General features: G+C 32.0%; 1 long non-coding RNA gene across 1 annotated transcript; it reads left to right on the top strand.

Annotated features, from left to right (window-relative positions):
* Positions 1-366: 366 nt before the first annotated feature.
* Positions 367-2,949, top strand: LOC107473668 (uncharacterized). Its single transcript, XR_001589078.3, has 4 exons — positions 367-693; positions 1,176-1,348; positions 2,129-2,213; positions 2,319-2,949. It is a non-coding gene; the product is annotated as an uncharacterized LOC107473668 (long non-coding RNA).
* The last annotated feature ends 2,132 nt before the right edge of the window (positions 2,950-5,081 follow it).

A 5,081-nucleotide genomic window follows, 5' to 3' on the forward strand; every position in this document is an offset into this window, starting at 1 on the left:
AAAATCCTTTTAAATTTCAAATAATTTAAATAACAAAACAAAAACATATCCGACAAAAAAAAAAAATGCAAAAGATTGTTTTTCATCTAGGTTTCTGATGGTAAAAAAGAAGAAACCCTAATCAAACATTCTTCATATTCTCAAGTTGCCCTCTGTTCTTCTCTCCTCTTCCTATCCCTCTCTCCCTGGAGCCCGATCTCTCTCATCTCTCTCACTGTGGCGACCCACTAAAGCTCTCTCCCTCTCTCGTCTCTCTCTGTCTCCGGTCTGGCACTCAAGGTCGTCGTCGCTCTCCGTGTCGTCACCCTCTCGCATTCAGAGGAGAAATTGGAAGCTATAGAGTCACTCAATCAAACTCTTGACAAGAGTTTGATTGAGTGACTCTATAGCTTCCAATTTCTCCTCTTTTTCCTGCACATCCAGTTTGACTGCTCGCATTCAGTCGCGCTCGCCATCGCCGGCGGAAGCAACAGGTCCCGGGACTGGTCGTTGTCGCTCTCTGTCTCATCATTGTCTTGCACTCAGTCGCGCGCCTTTGTGGCGGTCGTCGTCGCCGGCGGCAGTAGCAGCAGGTCCCAGGCTGGTCGTCATTGTCGCCGTCAACTTCCTCCTCACCGTCAGCTTTCTCCCCGCCGTCAGCTTCCTCCCCGCCGTCAGCTTCCTTCGCGTAACCAGAAGCTGCTTCTCGATTTGGTGAATTCCAACAAATTCCCCTGTTCTTTCTTTTACAGTTTTGTTGCTGTAATTATCACTGCACTCTGATTTTGTTGCCGAAAGTTGAATGTGTTGCTGAAAATATCACTGAACTAGGTTTTTGTTGCTGAAAATCATTACTGACATGAATTTGTTACTGATTATCATCACTGGACTTTGAATTTGTTGCTGTCTTACTCAAATAATTTGTATTCTTTGCTTTGCTTTTGAATGCTAAACTGTTCTAAAGTATACCATAGATTAGTGAAGAAGATGTAAGTACCCATAATCACCTTGGATCTCCACTTCAGTATATATGTATGTTGATAGATATATTTACTTGAATTGGGTGAAGTTGGAAGTTATTGTTAAAGCATTGAAATGACTTGAAATAGACATGGATGTTGAAGAGGTGATCTCTTTATCTCCTCCTTTCCTTACTACTAGTTAGTGACTTGAGTTATGGCATGGTTTTATACTAGGTGCGGTCCATGTCAATTCATGGTTCCCATTCTTGATGAAGTGAGCACTCGCCTTAAGGACAAGATACAGGTAGTCAAGATTGATTCTGAGAAGTACCTGCGATCACAATTACAGGATTGAGGCCGTTCCAACCTTCATCATCTTCAAGGATAGAGAGCCCTTCGATCGATTTGTGAGTTGCTTTTTGGTTTGGAATGTTCTTAGATGAGGGCTTCTCTTGCCTTGTATAGTTTTGGTGGAATTTTGAAGGTGATTTATAAATTAGTTTAGTAAAGAGGTTAAGACAAGCATTCTAATATCACTTATTGTTGAATATAGTCGACTTGCTAGTTCCAAATTAGGACTGGATGCTTGCACATTCATTGTCTCTAAGGCTTGTTCTTGTTGACTTTAACATAATGAAAACATGCTTTGGTTACAAGGTTAAGAATCTAATAAGTGCATCTGTTCAAGAATGTTTAAGACCTTAGTCCATGGTTGATAGCATAAAATGGTAGCATTATCTTTGATTTTCTAGTAGATTGTCACCTATGTTATCTTCACACTCCCTTTGTATATATAACTCTAAATATATTGAAGTTATACCATTATTTTAAATGTTAAGAGAGCTTCTTTTGCTGAATATATTTGCTTGAAAGTTTCCCTAGTGCCCACCAATTTTTGAACACAAAATAGAGTTCTCATGTTGAAGCTGCATCCTGTATTTCGTTTATTTATAGTTTGCATGATCTTTTTTTTATTTATTTGGCTGGTTAGTTTACTTGATTTTATATATATATTTTTATAATTCTTGAAAACAGTGGCCAGAAGACTTTCTATTTGAGTTTCAAAGTAAAAAAGTAGGCTTCTCTGTGAAAATGGATCATGAAATTGTTAACTGATTATCAATTTACAAACAGGAGGTTACATTATGACAAGGATATAATACAGAAATTGAAATACTATTTTGCAGTAGAAACCAAGGCTATAATGGAGCAAAACAAGGCTAGCAAAACATGGCTGTTGAGAAAATGATGCGTAAGATTGAACAACAGAAGGTTGTTCCCTTTCTCATTTTAGATACATTTGGATGTCTACTATTGTTAATCCAGTTACGTGTGTCCAATTTATTCACTGTGCCATTTGGGAGTTGAATATTACAGAAGGAAAAGGAAAAACTGGATAGAAGAATTCATGAACTATAAAGACAACTTGATGAAAAAGAAGCATTGGAATTGGAAATTGTGCGTCTGAGAGGGGCTGTTGAAGTAATGAAACACATGGAGGAGGATGAAGGAGAGGAGAAGAAGAAACTGGAAGAAGTCAAATTGGATGTGCTTGAAGTACTTAATCAAACTCTTGTCATCAAGGAGTAAAACCAATGATGGCAAGAGTTTGATTAAATACTTCAACTGCTTCCAATTCCTCCTCTGAATGCGAGACAGTGACAACACGGAGAGCAACGGCGACCTTGAGTGCGAGACTGAAGATAGAGAGAGACCAGAGACGAGAGAGGGAGAGAGCTTGAGTGCGACGCCACAGTGAGAGAGATGAGAGAGAGAGTTCCTGGGAGAGAGATAGGAAGAGGAGAGAAGAATAATACAGGAAAACCTTGAGAAGATGAAGAAGAATGTTTGATTTTTTTTAAGAAATGGTGTTCAAAGAGAGGGTTTCTTCTTTTTTACCATCAGAAACTTAGACGAAGAACAATCTTTTGATTTTTTTTATTCTCATATATGTTTTTGTTTTGTTATTCAAATTATTTGAAATTTGAAAATATAAAATTAAGATCGATTGAATTTTAAAATTTTATTGATTTAAAAGAGTATTTTTGTCTTAAAAAAAGTAAGGATATTTATGTTTTTTTATAAAATTAAATAAAAATATTTTTTATTTCTATTAAATTATAAAGATGTTTTCGTAAAAATAATGATATAATGTATATTTTCTTAAAAAAATTAAATGTTAATGTGGATAATAAATTTCATATATCCTATTTTTATTTGTTTAAATTTTTTTCATACCGGTATGGATGAATTTATCATTGCGCCGAAGTAATCACCATACGTTATCCTATTTTTAAATAATAGAGATGGAAAAAATATGAAAATAATTATAATAAGAATAAAATATATTTTTTTCTTTTAAGTTACCTAAAATTGTTAAAATACTTCTATATTTAATTTATTTTTTAAATAATTAAAATAAATTAATTATTTACTAATTTATATTTTTTAAAAAATATTATTACCATTGCATTGTATGTCGTGGTTAACTGCTCTTTTATAATTTTTGGTGACTGTGTCAGCAAAAATAAAATAGATTTAATTTTTTATTTTTAAACATACTATTAGCAAAAATAGATTAATTTTTTTCTCCCACATTTTTTCAACCACTGCTAACGAAAATGGTAAAAAAAGGAAAAAGATTCATCTTTTTTCTATTTTCACTGGTAGTAATTAAAAAATATGAGACAATTTGTTTATCTATTTTCACTACCAACTTTTGCAGTCTTTTACTGCAAAAATAAAACTAAATATACAAATGAATATTCCAATTTAAATGGATAAATAAATTTTTTTATTTAAATGAAGAAAAAAAGCCATTCTTCCACCCAAACTACAATAAAATAAATCTTGACACTTTCACAGTGAACGAGCCCTCCCATTCACTCTCTCTTCCTCTCTCAATAACTCAAAACAATGCATGTTATGAGTGATTCAAATCCTCACATACTACCCATCTAAATCCCCTCAAAATGCAAATACCACAACCCAACAAGAACAAGATCAACAACTACAACAAACAGAATTTCAACCCACAAATCTCCTATCTATCCCGCAAGAAGAATCGGAAACCCCGCCATGTGTTTATTTGTTAATTGTCGTTTTCAATTTGTTTTTGTTGTTGGTAACATCTATAGTGGTGGTGAGGGCAGTGGAAGTAGGATAGTGACGAGGATGGAGGTGAATGTGGATATCGCAGTTATTGTTTACGATATGATAGCTATAATCTCGGTTTATTTTTTAATTTTTTTATATTATTGTTTAAATGAGTCAATCGATTTTATAATATTTATATTAAATAATACAATTTTACGATTTGTTATAATTTTATTGTTTACATATTTAATTTATTATTTTGATTTTACGTAAAATTTTAATTTTTTCATCTATTTGACAGAATAAAATTGAAAAAAAATGTTTATTGTAAAAATTAATGACTAGAATATAAATAAAATTTATTTCAAAACGTTTTAAAGTAAAATTAAATTAAATTAAAATATTTTTAAATTTTTTCATAAATTTTAATTATAAAAAAATATTTTATTCTGAAAAATTAATTTATATTCGGTCATGAAAAATATTCTATTTATAGATTGGTTTTCACTTAAAAATAATTAGCTTCAAGTAATTTTTTTATTGTTTTTTAACAATAAAAAACACCTTTTATTATTGGACATGCATCAATGTGTATGGATAGAAGAATGCATTATTCTTGTACCATGCATGGCTGCTTTATGAAAGAGTCATAGATTCATCATATTATTGATTGAGCTGTAGAAAAAAATGACCTTATCACAGCTGTTTCATGCATGAAAAGACCATTCTCACTCTTGCTGAGGAATGACCGTATCACCCTTATCCCAAACTCAAATAATGTTTATTTGTAAAAATGTTATGAAAACTTCTATGAATTAGATTTACTTGTAAAATTATATATTAGTCTCTTTCATAGTAATTTCCCCACATTTTATGTCCGATAAGACGGATATGTTTGCTTAAACAAAAATGCTATCCATCCAAATGATTTACTAATTAAATCTAATCAAGTGATTTAAAGTTACGCGTTATTTAAAACAGATTTTTAATATAAATTTTTTTGTTCGTTTTTTTTCAACGTAAATATTCTTTGTGTTTACGTTT

The sequence above is a fragment of the Arachis duranensis genome, chromosome 2 (assembly GCF_000817695.3).
Source record: "Arachis duranensis cultivar V14167 chromosome 2, aradu.V14167.gnm2.J7QH, whole genome shotgun sequence".
NCBI classification, from domain to species: domain Eukaryota; kingdom Viridiplantae; phylum Streptophyta; class Magnoliopsida; order Fabales; family Fabaceae; genus Arachis; species Arachis duranensis.